This window comes from Cyanistes caeruleus, chromosome 4, assembly GCF_971803275.1.
Source record: "Cyanistes caeruleus chromosome 4, bCyaCae1.hap1.1, whole genome shotgun sequence".
NCBI lineage: Eukaryota > Metazoa > Chordata > Aves > Passeriformes > Paridae > Cyanistes > Cyanistes caeruleus.
In genome coordinates, this window is record NC_141704.1 from 26,875,226 (window position 1) to 26,898,495 (window position 23,270).

Genomic DNA, 23,270 nt, shown 5'->3' on the forward strand with positions numbered 1-23,270 from the left:
CTGACTATAATGTTGACGGCTAATTCAGTAATATATAACATTTTTAATTAAGTAGAACTTTTGCTGTTAAATAATTTAATTCCTGATTGTTATCCAAGCAATCAAAGCATTTTCCAAACTGTGAGGGTTTTTTTTGAAAAATACAATTGTAATGGACAGATTTTTTTTTTTAATTTCAAACTATAAAAGTATAGAAATAGTTTTTTGATTAACATAATTATGGTGTTGTGAGAGAAACATTCAGATTGATAGCAGAATTTTTAAGTTATTTATTCTCTATTTCACTGCAGAAGAGGCAAGTAAGAATAATTCTTTGGCAGTAGTTCCCATAGAATGTTACTTTTGGTGAGAGGGATAATACCTACTAACAGAGTAGCAAATATGTTTACAAAAAAATCATAAAATATATTCCTCTTCCCTTGGTTGGTATTTGAGATAATGTTAATTAAATTTGGTATAGTTCTTTTAATTTACTTGCTGTGAGGGTTTGGGCACTGCAGATTAGCATCTATTAAGGTTTGAATTTTTATGTAGATTTTAATTAAGAGCTCCCACAACTCAATGTCAGATTCAGGAACCAAAACAGTTTTAGTTCTTCTCTTGTCAGCCTGGAGATTTAGAAAATAGTTGTGTATAATAGGAAAACATGTATTAGTAGCAGCATGAAGTAACAATAACTCTGTGGTGGTTCCTCTGTAGTTAATATATAGAGCTTCCTCTTTCCCATATGCACCATTAATGTAGCTATAATGTATGTCCTGATGGAATTATTGAAAATGTGTTTAATTGTGTTTGGTTTAAACCAAAAATCTCCTATCATGTGATCATCAGCCCTCTGTGGTCATGATGACAAGTCCCATGTAAACTCTTGAGTGTGAACCTTGATAACAATGCCTGCAAGCTGCGAGATCTGTTACTCCCCATCACATTTTCTAATTGCAAAATTTCATTTTTACCCAAGGTAATCTATCCCAATATAATTTTAAGGAAGGCTGTTCTGAATTATGTATGTATTAGAGCTTATACCAACGCTATTTCTTCCATGCAATATATCTTCTTGAAGTTGGGAGACCAGATTACAAGCTTTGGGAGTTATTCACTTGTACACCTCATATTTGTAAGATATCACTTGTTGAAAAGAGAATAGAAGGAAAACACAGTAGTAGTAAACATGATGTGATTACAAGATCTGAGATTTCTTTCCTAGCAAAGATATAAATCTGAAGATGATGAGCAATTTGCACTCTAAATCATGGATCATTGATCAATAATTGACCTATTAGAAAGAATGAGGAAGAAAGAAAGAAAAGACAAATCTAAAATTCTGGAAAATAACACTTCCACTTTTGGTGGAAGTCATGCAATTTTAGTAAAAAAATTTGTGCAGCATCAGTCAAACTAGTAAGAAATAAAGGGTCTTTCAGTATTCTATGATGAATTATCAGGTATTTTCTGGACAAGTCACTCCATGGTGTTTCCTAAGACCATAGTAAATGGTCCCCACAATGAATGCTTTACAGCCATTGGATTAATGTATAGAAGGGGTACTTAAGCAAAGGGATTAGAGCTTGTTAAAACCTTTAGTCAATGCTGTCAGAGTTATTATTTGTAGAATATAGCTTTGACTTGGTACACAACCAAGATAGGAAAGCAAAGAGCTACAAACCTTCCCAATTTTTCTTTTGGATCACCTTAGCAGGACTCAGGTTTTTTGTACTTTAGCCAGTCAGAAATTTTAAAGCCAAAAGCTCATCTTCCTTCCACTGAAAATGCACAAAATAATTAACAGAAAGTTTAAAAGTACTATCATTTTAGCAGTTTAGTATTTTCAATTCTTTATTATGCCCAATCATATTCACATATTTTCATATTATGTGAATTAAAATTCAGGTTTAATTTGCAACTTATTAAAAACCAGGATTTATATCATTTGGTTGCCAAAATAACAGACTCTGGACTACTCTGTAACAGATGTGAAACTGGTATCCAGCACTGAATTTTGGCCATATACACACTACCTCTAATGAAAGCCAGGGGAAGCCTATGACCAAAACAAGATGTAATACACTGAAAAAGGAGAGGGATCAGAAGAAGTGACTGCCTACAAAATTCTCCATGACTGCTCCTTGGCAGGTTATAGCTCCATCTAATGTAATGATCACCTTCACATTTCAGAGGCTTTGGCAGGTAGAAAGAGCACACCAGATGATGTTTTTGACAATTTTAGTGCCTAGATACAGGCATTCCAGGGTCCATTTTTTTCTTATAATTCTGTCAGCCATGAGACACTAATTGGAATTTGTTTTTCAAAATGCTGTTATTGCAGGTTTCCACACACAGGGCAAGTCAGAAATACCCGTGTTACCCTTCCAGACTGAATAGTAAAAAAAATGAACATGAACTTTGGAGTGAAATTAGGTATGCTCCCCCAAAAGTTCTGATATTGCTGCAACTACCATGTTCTCTGTATCCTCAAACTGTGAAGAGCTATCCCACTCCCCTTTGACAAGGTCAATATACTGTTTTCTCTCAGGTGTGTATTGTTTTCTGGTAAATCCTGTAATACAGGACTTAAGAATCTGTTTCATATTCATGACATCTGTACTCAAATATGCTGTTAAGTCTTATATATTGTCAGAGGAATTTTAGAGGCCCTCAGAGTTCTGTATGCATCAATGAAGACATAAGGTCACAATTCAAAACATTCCTCAGTTAACATAAGATCTAATTATACTTAGTAAGTGGAGCCATGTAGAGAATAAATCTAATTTTCACAGTTATTAAAATGTTTGTAATATCAGAGTGAATTTTTGTTCCATCAATTTTCAAAGAAATCATTGTATTTTCAATTGAAGAGTTTGACAGTATTACAAAGCAATTACCTTTTAAACGAAAAATATTTAGATTGAACAAGACAAAAAGAGCTAACAAAGAATAAAGTCTTCACATTTAAACTTAATGATGTGAGTTAGGAAGAAATGTCCTTTAGTCACCTTGGATCCCATTCAGAACTGTCTTACATCTTCCTACTGTTAGGTTCTTGAGAGAGTTTTCCTGTAAATCTTTCATAAGTACTTTTCTGTTGTCACAGCATCTCAGTTTCAAGAAGCAGCAGTGGTAAAAGCATTTGTCTAAAATCTACAGTCCATTGTTTCCTTAGACTGCTGAGTGCACTACTAGCCCCATTAGTTGTGTACATAGCAGTGCAAAACAGGTGTGTTTGTACAATGGAAACCTGTTCAAGAAATGGATTTTAGTACGAAAGTTAGAAAAAAAGTTCATACCAAAAAGCTCATATCTCTTCCCTAATATTCACCCTTCCCTTCCAACTTTGTTCAAAACTGTGTAGTTTGCAGTGTGCATAGAAAAAGATGAAATTAACATAATAGTAGAAGAAAATCTTGTATTTCTGTTGTAGCATTCATCTCATGTTTGAACTATATTCTTAAAAAATAAATAATAAAGATACTGCCTTTATCATTTATATTTGCTTTGCATGCAGTGTGGTTTGTATGGAAGACTTATTTTACATCTATGTTTTAGTTTGAAGTTTCAGAAAGTACTGCAGCCTGAAGTAAGTCATGCACTAAAATAGAAGATTGTAATGGGATATCTATCTTCCCTGGTTTGCTTTTAGAGTTCTCTCCTGGCACATTTTACACAAATTAATTTGACAGTAACAAAAACTAAAAAGGTATTTGGATTACTTCAGCAGTAAACTAGCAACAGAGCCATGTCATTTCAATTTATCACTTGTCTTTAAGTGTGTGAAACCTTAGTGCTTCATCACATTCAAATAGATTGCTTATATATAGAAAAAATGCTGCAGACTTCACAGAGAGGGGAAAAAAAATTATCGACTGCCAGCTGAGCTTTCACATTCTCCCTGAGTTGCAAATTTTTTTAGTGACTCTCACACTACCTGAAGTAGAACAGCATAGTAACCTTAGTTTTACCCTGTTACTATGTCTCAAGTTATTAGGGGTTTATCCATCAAAAAGAGCTCTGGCCCTAACAACACACTGGGCCTTTGAAATTATAACCTGAGAGGCAAATCCTATGAAGCCAAACTTAACCTCTACAGTTAGCTTTTATCCTACTAGCATAAATCTGTGTTCCTTGTTACACTGAAGAAATCTACTGTATTCCCAGGGTTATACAGGAAAACAGAACATGCACTTATTCAATGATGCTTGCACAAAGATGTTGAAAACAAAAGGAAAAAAACTGAATTACAAGAAAATGTAAAATAGAAGTTTGTATCTTTTCCTGTGATAAGTTCCAGGGAGACTGGAAAGTGGAGATAGGCTAGACAGATGATACGTTATAAAGTAATTGGTAAAAAAAGTGCAAATGTTCTTTGAGTAAACTTACTTCCTGGTGTATCATGTTTGTAAGCTCAAAAAGAAAGAAATACAATTTCTTCTCATATTTCAAATCTGAAGTTTTTCCTTTTTTTAACTCAAAAAATGTAAGGCCAGAGCAGACCTCATACTATTTTTACAGAATCCAACATTTAAAGTGAATGTCTGAGCTATTGAAAATCCAGTGTGATTTATTATGCATAATGAAGAACTAGCACACTTATAATCTAAAAAGCCCCAGTGAATGAATTCTTCTGACTCAATGATAAATATCTAAGTAAAATGAACTTAGTAAACAATATCAGTTGTTTACTAATAATCTCTATTTCAAATTATATTTTCTCTTTTCAATGGGACTTAATAATATGCTGCTACATGTACTAGTTTCATTACTGATTATTATGGTCTTGTGCTCTTGATAGTGTCTTGCTGCAGGAACCAAGACTAGTAAAAAAAAAAAGTAATAGTATAAGACCTTTAGGTTCAAGAAAGCATTGATACAGTGGATAAAAATAAGGTTTGATTATTCTTCAGAGGCTTTTTCCTTGTCAGAATACTGAAAGTACTTACTGAAAAGTAAATTGTATAATCTAAGGAGAAATAGTTCTGTTTACAAGAAGTAGACATGGTAGCAGATTCCAGTATATCTGGAAAAGATTCAGTTACCTTGGGAATAAAAACATTAACTTTATTCCTCTTTCTGAATTCCACTTTAAAACCTTTATTCTTAGCTCTCTAGAGAAAGTCCCAATTGGCATTTAAATGCATGTATTTTTAAATGAGTTTAATAAGGGACTAAATCTATCAAAGTTTCTCATGAAAAAAAATATTAATAGAGAGATCTTTCTTACAGGTTTTGAAGTAAAGAATTAAATTATATCTTTAAAATGGTATGGTGCCAGCTTTCTGGAGACTAAACTTTTCATAGAATAAGTGTTACATAGCATTAAGACAAGTAGCTTTAGATTTCATGTCTTCTCTGCAACAAAGGGTAACTTTTTTTTTCATTGAATTTGGAATAGGACAAAAGATACGTCATCTTTTCATCATTTTGAAATTTCACTTAAAGTCTAAATTAGGCTCCAGTATGAACAAGGCTTTCAGTGACAGCACAGTGATGACATTAAGCAATGTCTTGGAGAAATATTGCATTCATTTTTCTGTTCCATATAGATATAAAGGTGCATTCCACTTTTAAAAATAATTATATACCTCCTTGAGGTCTGGGGCATATGCAATAGCTTTATTACCTAGGTCAGGTAAAAAATCCCCAAACCTTTTGTGAGCTAGAATGGGTTTATTTTGTGTCTGGCTTGTACAGTAAGTGAAAGGTTTAAAATATTGGGAAAGATCTTGTCTCTGGGAGTTTTGCCAGGGTCAGTGATGTCAGGACTTCATTCCCCAGCAGGATTTTCCTGCTGATGCTGTGCTACAGACTTATGGCCACAGACTGTCCCCAGCAAGGGACAGCACATGGCTCCCCCTGCAATGCCTTCCTCCAGCCATGCTCCATCTGTCCAGGGCTGGCAATGTTTGCAGAGAAGGAGATCATGTCTTTGTCATACAACCATGCACCAGAAGATTCTTATTCCTGTGTCATGTTTAAAGATTTCCTCTGTCATTCTGATGTTGTTTTGTGGCACGTAAATGCTAAATACACATTGCACAGCTAATCTTTCCATTTGTATAGTAAGAACTAATCTGTCCTTCAAACCACCGTAGTCAGAGGCAGCACTTTGCCAGAGAGGAGCATCTCCCAGTACCTGGGGCTAATTCTAAAACTCATAATTGATCTCATGTTCTAACACTAAGAAAAGGATTGCACACCATAAATGGAATACCTTTTTCTCAGTTGTGTATGTGAAAAACGCTTACAGTTTCTGAACTGTTCGTTATAATTCACAGCCTCTGTGTATCGCAAGCTAAAATTGAAAATAGCCAGCAAATTGCAAATGCATTTGCTAGATAGGTACAATTTGAAGCATGAAACAATAAACTGAAAAGTCTCTTGGGGTTCTGGGTAATTCACCAGAAATACACTTAGTGTGGCATTGCTAATCCAGTTATATAAAGAGGAAAAGTAATTGCTAAAAGTATCAACTTTTATTAGGCTACGTGAATATAATGCACAGAGAGCCTCTTGAGATTTTTTTTTTCCAGTTTACATCTTTTTCTTATATTTTCACTTCTCATTTGTCCTATCAGTTGACACTTTTTCACACTTAGTCCCAGACTAAGGTTTGCAGAGTTGTTTGGTATTAAGTACAAAAATGTCTTTCAGGCCCCATACAGTCTCATCTAGTTTAATATCTTACTTATCCTAACTTTTTTATTTATTTATTTTTTAAATAAACTGTATGACTACTCGTGGCCACATTTTTTTTTTGATCATCTGAACAATCCTAGATGCATTTGAAAGGATTGCTCACATGGTGGGTTTCCTGAATTGCATTTCATCTGTCGTGCAGCAGCCTTTGTTAGTTCGCAGCAGAAGACACTATAGATTTCTGTTTACATGGATAAAATAGAGAAGAGTTTGCTTTCCTATAATACCTTCTCTATTTCAAAGTCTTTCAAAGCACTTGAAAGAACACCCTGACTGAGTTCAATGCTACTGCAGTGTGTGAGCAGGCAGTTGCAGCAGCCCTTCAGGACTGTGTATTTAGTAATAGCACAAAGCCAGACATTTCAGATAGTATAACAAAAGAAGGCATGTTGAAAGGATGGTGAAAATGAGTGCAGGGGATTTCACTGCAGGAAAACAAGCAAACTGACAAAACCATCAAAAAACTATGTGAGAGGCATAGCATGTTTGAAAACATTTTCCTCCTATATAAAGGATGTAAAAGATTATATGATTGCAAGATGTTTCATGCTGAGGATATTTTCTTGTTTAATAATCTCTGTTCTCGGAACTGATTTCATATAAAACTTCCAAGATCATCAAAAATATAAAGACAGCATCGTGTTGTGTTTTAAGCCTTCTCTGCAGAAAAGACAAAGAAACAAAGCACTGCAAATATTGAATTATATTTCATTACTGAATGTAGTAATTCCTGTGTGCTCTAGAGAGTGTAAACTTTATATAGATTTGGCATTACTAATGTGTGTTCTCTACCTTTTTGTGGAGCTGACACTTGACAACTTCAAATTAGCACCTGTCCTCCACATTATTCTTGCAGTAAATATATGGGTATCTATACATGTAATGATTTTGCTCTTGGTTGTTTTGACACATTTGTCAAATTCCCGGTGTTCGCTTTCAAGTGCAGGCTAATAGAATGTCCCAAGACAAGCATCTGAAATGTGTATGTGCTATTTTTGTAGTAGGGAAGACTGATAAACTAAAAATGCTTGAGAAGGCCTGACCAAAAGATCAAAAATATGCTGTTTCAAAAAATATTGTGCAAAAAGGTTTTATAATAATGGAAGTATAAGGTAAGATAGATGTCCATTTAAGTCTTTAATTTCAAAATGTCACTTAATGAGAAGTCTAGCTTTCAGAAATATGCTGCATATATGATTCTTTCAGTTCATGAATCTTCCAGGGAAGATTACAATATTTATTGAAGTCAGGTGAACTTTGAATGTAAGACCTACTCTCAAGACCTGCATTTATGAAAAAAACCTAACCCACTTTTACCTGTGTTTTGGTTTTCTTCTCTTCCCTGTTTTCACCTGGCCCTTTTTTTCTGGTAACAAAAGAAAATAGCTTTTTTTTTTTTTTTCACAATGAAATTCATGCATTGCTAAAATGAAAGCACAGATAGTTTTCAGTCTCATATCTTTAAGCACTCAAAATCTCAACCTCAGTTGTCTAACTGTCTCTTGAGGAATAGTTCTTATTCTTCCTAATGGAAGTAGCAGTTCTCAGGATTTGGGATTAGAAATTGACTATGGGGGGCCTCTGTGGGCGAACTTTCAAATATTTCCTATGATTTTCAGTTTATTCCACTAAATTCTGCCTGAATAATCACTTTTTGTCTACATCATGAATTCACACTACAGATATTAATACTTTTTTTTTTAATTTCTTCTTTATTGTATCATTTACATTTGATTCCCTGAGTGTGAGTCAGTCTGTGAGATGTTATAAGCAGAGGGTGTATGTCATACATCTGCTAAAGCTTCAAACACCTTGGGCACTCTGTAGGAATTAAGAAAATAAGGTTTTGAAAATGATGAAACATGACATTAATATAGAAAATGTCAGTCACTTGTTATATTTTGTCAGGTAAATATTATTTGCTGTGGCAGAGTTCAATGCTTAATAATACATTGTTCTTGTCAGTACTGTTTAAAGTGCACATGATTCATACTAAACCTTTATCTTAGCTGATAGTGAAAGTAGGCACTTAACATTTTCCAAAACCAAATCTCAGTTCAGAAGTTTAATACACTCCCATATTTCCTGCAATAGAAAAGAATACTCTGCCTTCTCCAGAGATTTATTTATCTCAGTAGTATAGAAGAGGTTTATGGTGCCAGTGCTGCAGTTTTACAAGATTTATTAAAACAGTATTTAGCAATGCACAATATGATTATGCAGGCTTTACATATATTGGAAAATGTTTTCCATTGAAATTTAGTTTAGAATTAAAAAGTATGCTTCCTAGCAGAATGAAAATGAGAGGCAATCTTGCTTGGTAAAAAAATTAAGACGCTTTGCTAAAAACCTGTCATTAGAAGATAAGTAGTCACAACATTTTAGAAAAGTATAAAATGCTATATTTCCAGTTTTTGCTTTTTGTTTATCTTCTAAATTTTTTTAAAGAAATATAACAGTTTTTAAAGTTTTTATTGCAATATTGGGAATTTTCATCTATTTGTCTCTAATATAAGAGTTAGAATGGTCTGATAGAAAAGGCATTTTCTCTAGGACTGTGTGAATACCTGATGATATTTTTTCAGATTTGTCCAAACTCAATTAAGTTTGCAAATGTTTGCAGATAACCAGTTTTTCCCAGATTTGCTTTCACCTTTCAGTAATATGAGGTTACAATAGGAGAAGTACACCTTTAAATCATGTTCTCCATTCTATTTAGCAAGCTGCTAAACATTCCTATTCTTATACAAATAATGAATGTGAGGGAATGGCTTAAAGTTATATCAGGTAAAGGTTATACTTGGTATTAGGAAATGACTCCTCATTAAGAGGGTGCTGAGCCCTAAAGTGGCCAGACAATAAGACTAGATGGTTGTTGTAGGTCCCTTCCAATTGAAATTAGAATATTCTATTCTATTCTATTCTATTCTATTCTATTCTATTCTATTCTATTCTATTCTATTCTATTCTATTATTCTATTCTATTCTATTTTTATTTTGATTCAAATGATATTGCTTACACTGTCCAGTTGGATCACTCTAGGTTTGCAGAAGAAGCCTAATAGTTATATCTTGGTTTATATTTTATAATTTCTGGGTGTCACATGCTTCTGCTTTGGCTACACTTTGTTGCTTTGCCTGCCGCACTAGGTTCAACAAATCATCTGTGATCATTTTTTTACCTATGACACCTCTAGAAGGTGATTCATCCCTTGGAAAAACAAGGATTTTAGATGGCTGGATGAATAATACTCCAAAAGTGCCTAGAAGAATCCAGGACACCCAATGACTAATATAGGTTACACAGGTCCCATCAGATGAGAAGAATTCCACCTCTGTGGCACTTTCAGCCTTTCCACTGACAAGCTGTTCATACATGCAGGAAGTTTTCCAGCATTACTTGTACTAAGTGGGGAAGATCTATCCCTGCTAAGTGTTGCAAAGGTAGACATTTATGGACACATACAATTGCAAAATTGCATTGCTATTGTTGCATTTCAAGTAAACCCAGTATAATTTACTGACAGAAGTGAATTCTAGATTCTTTTCTAGATTAGCACTTTCTTAATTATTCTCAGAAAGTATTTCTGTTTTTCAGAGGAAATATGATGCACTTTTATGGTTAGATTCACTTTTTTTTTTAACTAGACCTATTTTCCTAGATTATTCATGGCTCTGAACTTGCAAAACTTAGCTGAACTAATTCAGCTAATATTGTTTGCAGCCTAAGTCATGGTTAACCTTTTCTGTAATACCAAATGTCAAAGGTCAGAAAAAAATATTTCATCCTTAGTCTAGTTAAAATAGTGCTTTGGTTTAACAAATATTAGAAAACAATAACCAAAGCCTACATCATACAGAATGAATAATCTTGATGTCCACTTGTCTGTATTTTTTCCATTTGTCAAGCTCCTCAACCTTTGAAGCAAAACTCTCTGTATCTTTACTCTTGCTGCATGTCACTGAGTTGTAGCTACTTCTGCTTTTCAGAGTTGTGAAAGTCCATTGTTTTTGTTTCTCCCCCTGTACTGCTATGCCTTTATTTCTGCCTTGGGAGCTCTTATTTTCCTGAAAAAATCTTTGTCTCGTCTGTTCAGATGCCTAATCAAAGCATGTTACTTTGTGCTCAGCCTTGCAAAAATGGCATATTTTTTATTATTTTTTTTAATTAGAGAACAATAAAATACAAAACAAAAAAATAAACTGATACCATCTTTTATAAGTTCTACACATCTTCTGTGTATTATAAAAATTATAATAACTGATTCTAGGCCTAAAGTCTGATACCAATGTATGGTTTGGATCACAAAATTTTAATTCATGGCCTCTGCCATGTCTTATAAGCAGTAACCACACTTGAATTCTTTATAATCAATAAGCCACAAAGCAGTTTGAGGACTGATTTTAATCATGACTCTTCAGGCTTTTAGCTGTGCTGTCCCCTGAGGCTGTGGCTGGAATTTGAGTACTCCCAGTGTGAAGTGTTGCAGTTTCCCTGAGGTCTATACACCTAAGCCCATGGAATGGGCTTTTGTATAACTTGCCTTGAAAAAGTAGGTTGGAAGGTGCCCAGATCTCCCTGCTGAGACATAAACTCAAAACTAACTTTCATTCCCCTTGGTCTTCCTTGTCATTTGGTGTGGGATTGATATTAATGTTAGGATACAGAAGCAGCTACTTCTTAACTAACTAGGATTTATTAGTAAGAGTTTGTCAGTTTTTGCTATTAGCGCTACAGCAGCCAAAATGCTTGGGATTTCTCAGTAATTTTTAAGTGTTCTTCATTTCTCTACTGTACACAGATGCTTTTTTCAGCCTGTGCTTGTCAGTTGTAGCTGACAGATTCCCCTTTTCTCTTTGAAGGGCAGACCTTTTAAAAGATCAGATGTCCTTTGATCTCGGGTTTGATAATTTCCCATATTCTCAGCAGTCAGTTGAGAGACTCCTCCTTGATTAGTCTTAGCTGCCATTTTGAAGGAAAGTTCTTATCTGGGATGTGGTTTATTTTTTGCCAAATAATTATTGTTATTGTTTATAAAGGAATTATTGTACAAGTGCATAAATGATATATGAACAGGTAATTACAGATGACTTTATAACAAATGAAGGATTGTAAATGTAAATACAATGGCAATCAGTGTTTGTACAAGGTAGAGATTCTCTGTTCTCCACACTAATTTCACTGAAGCTCCCAGCAGCAGAAGCCAGACAACCATTCCACAGAAACCCCCTTGGCTCCTTTAGCAACAAACCCCACTGAGGTATGCTGCCATCTAATAAAACAGTTTGTCTGTGATTTTTTAGACGGCTTTCAAGTGATGTTTTCAAGGAAATGTGAACCAGTTTTAGTGTGATGCTTTCCAAACATCTTGCAGCTCTTTCTTTATCCACCCACTTTTAATGCTGTGAGAATGAACAGCGTACATTTATGTCTTTGCTGTGCTATATGCTATGAAAATATAAAGAAAATCACAGTCCCCCTGAAGAAACTTTCAGTTTAATCAATCAGAAAAGAAGTAAATTTGTGTATATAGTGATAAATTTATCCAAATCTCCATAAATAACTATCCATAATTCCAGAAAACTTAACGCCATTGATATATTCCTCTGGGAGTGTCCAAATGCTCTTATTACTTTGGCCACCATTATTCTTTAGAAATTAGTCCATTCATATGTATTGAACATTAAAAATATACTGATTTGTGGTCATCAATTCTTGGGCTTCTATTCCCCACAGTGGACTTTTTTTCAAATATTTCTGTGACAGTCTATTTCCACTTGAAAAACCTTTTATTCTGATTAAAGTTTCTTGAATATTGCTTAAAGAAGATGACCTCCCTGTTTGGAAGGAGAAATACTGTGACAGTCCCATTAGTCATCATGAGAAAAATGAACATATTAGCAACAATTATTTAACTGAAAATGGGACTTTAATATTTTCTATATAATGCATCTTGAAAAACTTATGTTGAGGGAGAAGGGTAGATAGGTGGATGGATGGATAGTCAATAGTAGCTTTTTTTATAAACAGCTAATCTCCAAAGAACAAAAAAATATCTTCTGTAAGATCACCTTGAAAAAGTGATAAGTATATACTGAGTAGAATGATTTAAAAATAATTAGAAAGGGATTTGTATTCAGGAGCAGGATTTTACAACCCTTGCTGGTGTAGGACTGAGAGCATTTTTTCACACTTTGCCTTGCTGGTTTCTGAAGTGTAGCTGGGAATAAAGGCGCATGGGTTGGAAGACTACATGTGTGTTGAATAGCCATCTGTTACAGCATCCCTTGGGGGTGATACATCAAAGGAGATTTCAAAATGGAAATGCTGTATGACCATTGCAGTGATGTCTTAGTTCACAGGAAGAATTAAATCATGGCATGAGAAAGTGTGAATTGCTTCTCCTGTTCTTCTAGGTGTTAGTCTTGTAGTCCAGTGTTCACAGATTAAATGTCGACACTGTAAGCTATCATCCTGCTTATCAAAGTACCAACATTTCCAAAATATGTGTATTCCCAAACCCCAAGCACTCTCCTTTGACAGATCCCCTAATGCTCTCTGTTCAGCTCCAAAGCTATTTCTCTTGCAGCGTCCTACTGTGTCTTTCATATGAAAACCTTACCACCCTGGAAACTGAGCTACAGTCAAATTAATTTAATAAAAGAAATAATGTAAATAGTACAGAACTGATTGCATTAGCCAGTTTCATATTTAATTCATAAAACTTTCCATGTTTTAATTTACTTGCTGCTGCTACTGCAAAATTTACATTCTTCTTCACCACAGGTCTGCTGGAGAAAAAACATTTTCAGTGACAGAATACAAAGTAGTATGAAAAGGTAAAGGATTAAATGTGGAAGTGAGTTAAATTGTATCACTGTGGGGAAAACAGATGAAATACTGCTGTTTGCTAGCAAAAATTAGTTCTCTAACAAGGTTTTTGTAGTTTTGTGATAGATTTTGTAATAAAATGAAGATTTGCCTTATCTGTATTTTAATTAGTAATATTGTTGCTATTGTTCTTCTGATGATAACACCACAGATGAAATAAACCCTTCACAGACAAACAGAGCAAAGCCATAGTTTGGCCCAGGTTTCTGACAGGTGCCCCTCTATTCTAATGGTGTGCTGTGCACCTGTAGGCCAGGACACAAAGGTTCATCCATGCAGACAGCAATGCAAACTTCATCAGCCCTAAGGAAACACTACAACTAAGCCTGGGCCAGAAGCTATTCTGACTTTCTTCACAATTTTTTCCATCAGAATTTTTGCATCTCTTTGCACTGCATGTTTTTCTGAGCTTAGGGTTTTGGATCATATTGATAAGAAGCCCTTTGAGATATCTTTTTCTATTTATTTTAAAGGACTTGCAGTGACTTGAACAATATATTTTCTGGTTTCCATCTGTGATTAAAATTATGTTTGAGTGAAGAGACATATGTAGATCTTATGCTGGTTTTCATACTTCTGTGTTTTCCAGCTCCCTCGGTGCACTTTCTGGCCCAGAGCATCCTCTCCATGACAGCCCAGCCAGGTGCTGCCTTCCTCAGCTTCCAGTCTCTTGCCCTTTTAAAGCAGCTGGGCTCTCTGTTCCCTCATGGAGCTTCTTTACATTTCTTAAAGAAACAGTTTTAGTCCTACCTGCCTTCAAAAGTAACATGCAACTTACAGAAATATAAAAATGGTAGAAGGATTTTCAGGGAAAGTTTCAATCTGACTTAGCTCTCCTGATTTAGATTTTATAATTTCTGGCTGCAGAATGCAGTTGAGACATCTTAAGCTCAATGTCCTGCTTAGGCCAGGAATTTTAATTTTCAGGAAAAATACATTGATTTTCAGTTATGGTTTTCTTCCCTCATCCACCTCAGATAGAGCTGCCTTAGCTTAAGCACTGCACAGAACCTCAGCTACAGGGATGCCTATTGAAATGCCTCACAGAGTTCTCCTTTTGTTTTGAAAAGCATAACACAAAATTTTTAATGAGCAAATCCACAGTGCAATCTCTTCTGTTGAGCTCTGCTAGTTTAGCAGAAATTTTGCATCTTTCCTTTTTTTGTGTGTGTGTTTTGTTTGGTTTTCTGTACACCTAGATGGACACTTCATGCAGATGTTCTCTTTGTTGTCCACAGCAGCAGCAGAGAGACTAACCAGGCAAGGATTGAGGGAGGCAAAGGGAGGAAAGCAAAAAAAGAAAGAGTGGAGAAAAGGAAAAAACCCCTAAGGATAAGCAACCTGTGATCATCTTCTAATGACCAACTCTGTGAGCTGAATGCAGTTAGACTGATCTCTTCTTTTACTGCATGCCATTGCTTTTGTCTCCTACCCAACTGACTTCCTTATGTTGAAATCTTACTGTGAGAGAGGCATGAATCATATCTTGTTCAGGAATAGCCTGGCAGTCTTCCCTCTCTACCCTTGGGGGCCTCCTGTATCCTTTCATCATTGTTGTTCTGTGACCTGTGAACCTGAACTCAAATTTCCCAGTTGGTGAGATAGCATGATGTTTCTTACCATCTGGCAAGTCAGTATTTTCATACAAAAAGTTTTGGATTAGTAGTGCAAAGGAGCTAATTATGTTCAGTGAGTGTTTCACGGCATGCAATTATGCCCAAACAAACACAAGATTAATTGTGGAAATATTTTCTTCAGCAAGTACTTACTCAATTGATCCAAAGATAAGGCAATGTACATAGAGAAATAGTGTCTTGAAAAGCAATGAAAATGCTATTTAACACCTACAGCATAACTTATTTCTCTATATGTCCTGAATTGCAGTTCTTTTGGGGTTATAGACAGGCAAGGATTCATAATATCTTGGATATAGTTCATTTACAGAGAATTCCACAGCAAGTCCTTTAGCATAGCCCTGTGGCAGTAGGGTTTTGCTTTTTACTCTGAGATTTCATGCTGAGTTTCCCAGACCAAAGAGTTCATTTGCTGTTTTTGTATAACACTATACAAATGCTTGTTTGCTCTCTAAATTTTATTTTTCATTCTTTTCAAACTGAACTACACAAGGATAATATTTTTAGAAAATATTCAGGTAAAATTGAATACTACAAAATAGAATTTGCCATGAGTTGAAGTTCATAATTCTTTGAGTTGAAATTGTTTTTTGTTTTATCTTTTATGGTGTTTTATTTCTGGTAAGTTTCTATTTTTTTTTTCTTCTTAATTAATATGTAGCTGTAGTTTTAAATATGTAGCTTAAAAAGTTGAAGTTTAGGTATATATTTCTGCTTCAAATTTGTGATATCAGAGAATTACTGAAGAAATTACCATTTGTGGTCATCTACTCTATATTTCCTTCATGAATGTTTTGCTTCTTTCTTAGTATCACACATAACTATGTGCATTTCTGTGGGGAAAGCCTCATGAATGCTGCATAGAGGAAAATTACTGGCTTCTGTGTGTCATGCACAATTCCATTTTTAAAACAGACAAGCACAAGATCTGCTTTTTTGCAAGTGTTGCAGTGTAGACTTGTCATTGACTGCCACCCTCAGACCCTTTCCTGGGGATTTTAATGATTTTCTCTTTTAAAGTAAACTTTAAGGTAGATGTCTTGTGTACATTAAAGACTTGTCTTCAAGTTCAGACTATGAAGGAGAGTTCAGACTGTGCAGGAAAGATTCCCAATGATTATGAAGGAAATACTTGTAAGGCAGATGAAAATAGAGGGTTTTCCTATTTTTACTGGTATTTTCATGTGTAACATCTGAAAAATGTATGAGAGTAATCTTTTATTTTTTCTAAATTATCAAGGTGCAAGAGAAGCAGAAATGTTCTGTACATTTTGTATTTAATTTTATACAAAGTTTATTTATTTTAAAGTTATTTATTTAAGAGGGATCTGATAACCTGGTGTTAAATCTGGTTCTTCTCAAATTCTTTTTGTCAAATTTTTCTTGTCAAATATTCTTGTCAAATTGTTTCCACTGTCAGAACCCTTGCATGTGCTGTTATTGCTCCTCTGTTTTCAAATGACTGTGGGAAAAGCTAATGCACCCCATGTTTGCTTTAAGTACGGTGAGAAATATTTGTAAGCAAATAACAAACCATATTATTTTTAATAATTAAAATTGTTGAAATATATAGATAGCAGTTGTGACCTGCAGACATTTAAGCCATACCTACTCTCCATTTGACACCTAAGAAATACTCACATAGAGATTCCACCCTGAAGGCAGTAGGAGAGTCCTTAGTGCTGGGCTCTTGATGGGAGGAAGACAGGGCTAGTCTGATCTGATGCCTGGGGCCATGCCCAATTCAGCATAAACTGGATTGTCTGAACAGCTACCTCGACATACAGTACTAATTCTAAATGACCTTTCAGTGTATAGTAGCAAAGTAAATATCTGATTACTGCAGGAAGATCTTTAGCAGAATGGGGAGCTATGAGAACAAAACTACATTTTTTATTGTCTGACCTTGGTACAATAGTACAGGATCCAGAGCTCTAAGAGAGGTGATAGACTGTACCTGTTCACACACAGTGAACAGTCCAGTGGCAAGGTATTCCACACAAATAGCAGATATTAATCTGCAAGTTTGTATTTGGAAAGATGACACTGGAATTTGAAATAAATTTGAATAAAGTCTAATGGAAGAAAGTACCACTTCTACTTAAAATTACAACAAAACACAAAGAGAATCTTAAAAGTCTTCCTGATTTCTACAGCTAGCTGTTAGATGCATGCATATTCTCCAGGCATGGGATCTACCTGTAGTTTTCTCCAGAGGAAAACACCAGAGAAGAAAGGCAGCAGCAACAATGCCCTGCATCTGGGGAATATGTCCTGTGGTAGCACATTCCCTGACAGGTTCCAGAACCCTGACCTGTCATACAGTTTGGTGTAATCAGGACATATTGCTGTGTGTGGCAATGTGTGGATGTGTCTGTTGTGGCCCCATACATGCAGGGAATCTTCTGCCAGTCTGATGACTTGTGAGTCCTGAGCAAGACCAAAACATGACAGAAGAAACCATAAACAAATGTGACCCTCCTCACTGTGCTAATTTGTAGGATGTAACAACTTTAGCATTCAGTTTCTCAGACTGCCAAACCACAAGGCTGTCTTAAATGGAAGCTTTTATACTCTGTGGAACCGAACAGTCAAATTAGTGAACCCAGAATATATGTGAGTTTCTGTTGCTATGCTAAGAAGTATGAAAAAGCAAAGGATTCGTGCATCAATTATAATTTATGTTTCTAGGTGTGTACAGGTATATATGACTGTTTGGAAACCTGCCATTGTAAGATAAAATAGGTTATCTCTTTTTCTTTTTTTCTTTATTCCAAAAATACTTTTTTGCTGCAGAAATGTCTTGTATTCACTCTTGCAAACAAGAAGTCAGTGCTATATATTCTTTAATACAGGAGGATTTATGTATCAAATTAGCTTGGAGATATATTTTAAAAAATCACAGAAGTAGAATCTCTAGCACAGACTTCACAGTTAAAAATGGCTGAGGAAGAGATGAAATACAATGTAGTGCTAGTATAATACTTGGTCTCAAAAATCCAATCAGAATTTTTTTGTTTAAAAATCTCTGCAGCCCTACTGAAATATGTGCTGCTTCACATTTATCTCATATTTACCTCTACCTGAAGTAAGAATTTTTGTTGAAAGATGCAAAAATATCCAGACTTTTTAGACTATTGCTTCTTTTAAAAAAAAATTGAAGAAAATATTTGACATGGGAGAGAAAAACTAGGTCTTGGAATTTGCTAGCTTTGTTGGTATGTTTCCAGAGGGGCATGAGATTGACCAGGGAGATTGTGGTGTTGCCGTTCCTGGATATATTAAAAAAACATTTGGACATGGTCCTTTGCAATTGGTCTAGGTGGCCCTCCTTCAGCAGGTGGATTGAACCTCTGGAAGAGCTCCAGAGGTCCCTTCCAACCTCAGCCATTCTCTGATTCTGTGATCTTCAAAGGAAAAATCTTTGGACCATTACTGTCAAGAGATGAAATATTTAGCATAGCAAGTTCAGAGTAGAGTAGTTACTCAGCAGTAGCCCTGAATACTGCAAGAATGTTGCTGTTTGATTATAACCTAAACCACTACAGCCTAGTATTGTTTCAGCTTCAAAGACAGGCCAAGATTTGAAGCTGAGTTTTTTGTTAGCCGAACTATTTTGCTAAGCTGAACTTTTCTAGTTATATCCATCAAGGCCTCATTTTCATTAGCATGAGGCAGTAAGTATTTCATATTGCAAGTATAATGTGATTTTTAAAACAGAACAAAACTTTCTCCAGCTGAACAGTTCCAGATCTCTCACCCTTTCCTCTTAGGAGAGATTCCTCAATCTCTTAATTATCCTCACAGTATGTCCATGTGTGTTGCACTGAGGAGGTGCAGGTGTGTCTCCAGGTGCCAAGTACAGGGCAAGGATGAAATACTGGCACTGCTCTGTCTAATGCAGCCCAGGTTACCAACACATGAACTGAATGAACTGAACCCAGTATAATGCAATGAAGTAAACACAATAAAAACTGAAAGTGGTCCTAAGTTAAAAAATGTACTGAGAAATTCTCTGAAGGGTATTATCAGAAATGTTAACTTTCTGTGATAGAAATGCTGAATTTGTGCTCCTGTAGTTGGATTTTGCCTTTCTCAAGTTTAGGAAATTTTAGCTGTGTGTCCAAATTTATTTGAAGTGCAGTCTTTGTTGGCATGTAGCCTTATCAACTTGTTTTGATTTTATATGATGACGTGCCTGTACTTTATTATCAATGAATTCCTGAAAACAAATACGACTTATTTTCCTTACTCACAAAAGGAGGTGAGTGAATCACTCAGTCCTGTTAAATTCATGTCTTGTGAACACTCCCACTAGCATACACTGGCCACACTGCTGTAATTCAGCTGTCACCTAGAGCAAAACCTCAAAAAATATTTTTTCACATTTCTGGGGGGTAAATACTGTACAATGAATCTGTCATTTAAAGTAAAGAAAGTTTTGGCACAAATGTTTAAAATAGGCAAAGGAAAAAGGAATTAATTTCAGTTTGGAATGAAAATTTATCAGAGGAGTAAGCTGGGTACAACCTTAGTTTCATTCTCTGCTTTTGACATGCCATTGCATAGGTCCATAAACATTCTAGTGTTTAGAAAAACACTTAAAATAAATAATGAAAAAGGAGGCAAAATATAGAATATGAAAGCGTTTGGTTCTTTAAACAGAATTTATTATGTTCAAAGTTACAACTTGATAAAAGGCAAGCATAACTTGGATTAAAATATTAATCCATCCATGCCATTTAGTTCTTTGAAATATTCATAGCCTTTTTTTAGTGGTCATGGTTTGTGTTGAGGGGGCAGTAAAGTGGGGGAGGCTTTGATGAAAAAAAGCTTTCAGCAAAACCAACACAGTCAAACTGACAGGAATGTGAATGAATTTAGAAAATTGGTCCAGTTGGGAGTTATGTTATTGTAGAAAATCCTCTTTAAACTTCATAGTCCATATTCATAAAACACTTAGAACGCCATCAATATCTTCCTGCAAAATCCATTTTCTTCTCTCTGTCTCTAATGTAGACTTCCAGCTTGGTCTTATTTATTCCCCCATTTGTTCTCATTTCCAAGTACTATCAGTACTATTCAGCTGCCAAATAAAATATGTCTCATATTTTCCCTGTGTGTTTAATTCTTGTTTTGCCTGCACTTTCCCCTCATCCTGCTTTCTTTTTTCTTTCTTTCCTATTTCTCACTCTATGATCTTCAAGGCAGAAATCCTATTTTTTTAATGTTTTGCATTTATAATGCACTACATTTACTCTTCTCAGGTGAAAAAGGGACACGTGACAGTCTCATTTTATTTGTGACAGTGTAAGTTCATTTAGGGTGGATAGGAGAATGAAATATGCAACAAAACTGCCTTTCATTTACATGGTTTGACTAGATCTTTTTTTGTAACAATTCTAATTTTTTAAGTCTGCCTTTATAATATGGCTTGGATCCTATTTCAAGGTCCCTTTTTTTTTACTATACGCATACATTTTAAAAAAGGAAATTCTAAGACAGAAAGAAGAAATGTGAGCAAAAGATGTCCGAGGAAGATGACTAAGACAGAAGAGTGCTAGATACAGCTGGGAATATGAAAAGCAAGACACAGGCAAGAAGTCAAAATAGGTGAATGGAGGACGGAAAGATAAGTAATGGAGGGTGACGTAAGGTTAATGGTACAAATGAATTAATCTGGTGGCCAAAGAGGAACAGTCAGTAGTTGCAGTGACTGGAAGCACAAGGTGGAGTGCCCCCACATTCTGCTTGCCCTTTTATACTATATCCTAATTATTAAATTTCCTCACTGAGTCATTCATACTCTTTTCCAATAAGCAAAGGTAATACAAGAGGCAAAGGGAAGATCTGTAAGATATGTTATGGAGGAAAATGCACTGAGCCCTTGTCCTCCTAAAATACAAAGCTTGATATTTTGAAGCAACAAATGTGTTGAAAACATTCTATTTAGAGGTATTTGTGAAATTCACTCCAAATGTATGGTTTTATCTTTGTGTGACTGTTGTTAAATGAAGAACAAAGCTTTTACTACCTTTTCTTGTGTTTGGAGGGGGGAGGGTGTGAAAAATACATAGAAGTGTAGGTAAAATGCAATGACCTTTTATTGTCAGTAAAAATAACTGTAAGGAAACACAACAATGAAAAATAACAATTATTTTTTTAAAAAAGTTTAAAATAGTGTTCCTGTAGACATACTAAAAAACTTTAAATAAGTTACAGTTTATTTCAAGGCGGTAAGAGTATCGGGCTTATCTTTTGTAAAGCTTGTTGGGTTGAGCTTTGTTCCTTGTGTATAAAAATAAAGCCAAATTTTTCTCTTAGTGGTTTCCCTTGTTGAACTGTAAAAGGAAATATTTTCCAGAGCACACAATAATTAGATAGTACGACATTTTCACTAACATTTTAGCTGGAGTTCTTTAGATGACCTTTTCCAGTTGTAGAAACAACCCTCAATTTATCTTGCTAAAATTCCAGAGAATATGGGGCTTCTTATGTGGACATTTTATAAAGTAACCTCTATTGGAAAGAAAAGTAATTGATATATTTTTAATAATTTAAATTATTATATTATAATATATATGCCCACTCACAGGGCATTATATTCTTTACCATTATCTTTCAAACAATGTGTTGTGTTCACAGTATTGTTTTGGAAAAGGAAAACTTCCTTACCTTCATCGTATTTTGAAACAGATTTGCTGTGACATCATATGAATTTTGTCTGACTACTACTTAAATTTTAGGAATCTAACCCTATAATTAACCAGAAAACTATCTTGTAGAAGGAATTCACAAGAAATATCCCTATATTGAATTTTTATTAGTTGTGATCAAAAATGGAAGGAAACAGAATATTCTATTTGCTGAAATTCCTGTATCATCATAACTTCTAGGCTTCATGTTTATGCTATAAATTCTCCTGTTTCATAATTATATAAGGGAAATAACTTCTGGGTGTACTTCCCTAGCAATATGTAGAAACGTGACAGGCTGTTAAAGTGTGTGTATGTAGAGTTCAAGATGAGCTATTTCAAAACAAGCAGGACTTCCCTTCACCAGTGCTTTTTATGAGAGACAAAGACAACTGCAAATGTATTCATCACTGATATTCTGAAAGACTTCAGAGTTCAAGGTTTTATACAAGGTGATAATATCATTGTTGTAGCCTTTTCACATTGTTTGAAAACAGATAGTATAAAGTCCTGAAAAATTCTTGCAGTCACAGTTAATGATGGAGCCATGGACTGTAGACTACTTTCCTGTACACAGGTCAAGGAGAACACATTGCCGGTACCTTAGCACTCTATTAAGGTGAGATTAAGATTCTTTCTGCCATATCTTCTGTAGAAAAAACCCAAAGCGTGCACAAACCCCAGGATTTGTGCTGCTCCTCGACAATAAATTTCATGGTCTGAATAATTGGGGTACCAAATCAGGCCACAGCTTTTGTGTGCAGGTAGTCATGTGAATTGTAATGCAGTGTTTACTAAAAATACAGCAGCAAATAGGAAACTACATTCATTGCAGTTATAGACAAGAAGATAAGTTGAGCAAGGTCAAGTGTTGCAGTAAACAGTGAAAATTCTGCTTTAAAATTTCCATGCGTTCCAGGACAGTTGAAAAGACAAAAAGCTTTTTCTTACAAATTCCTCTTATTTTGGTTTACGAATAAATTACCCATTACCAGATTTCTCACCAAACAAACCCAAAAAAAACCAAACAAAAAAACCCCAAAAAAACCCAAAAAACTTTGCAATTTAACCCTGTAGATCCAAGTTCCAGGTTTTTCTGGGCCAGTCTCTATTAGCCATAAAAGCCATGCAAATATTTTCAAATTGGCAACTGGTGTTTATATAGCCTTATTGCACTTGAGGAAAGTCTAGGAAGAATTCCTAGTATTTTCCTCTATATTTTAAAATTACCATAATTCCCATATCTGAAATGAGTAATTTTAGTTATTATGTCATGCTGTAAAGCTCATTTTTCCCTGTTCCTAGCTGTTAACACGATATAAAGATGTTCCATGTTCAAGAAAAGAAAAATATGGTTTG

At 35.0% G+C, this 23,270-nt stretch overlaps 1 protein-coding gene and 1 long non-coding RNA gene across 11 annotated transcripts in view; both read left to right on the forward strand.

Moving 5' to 3' along the window:
- IMMP2L (inner mitochondrial membrane peptidase subunit 2) overlaps positions 1 to 23,270 on the forward strand; it is a 406,378-nt gene that overhangs the window by 324,041 nt on the left and 59,067 nt on the right. The window lies entirely within an intron of this gene.
- On the forward strand, positions 13,478 to 17,334 carry LOC147653504 (uncharacterized). Its single transcript, XR_015286291.1, has 2 exons — positions 13,478 to 13,530; positions 14,821 to 17,334. It is a non-coding gene; the product is annotated as an uncharacterized LOC147653504 (long non-coding RNA).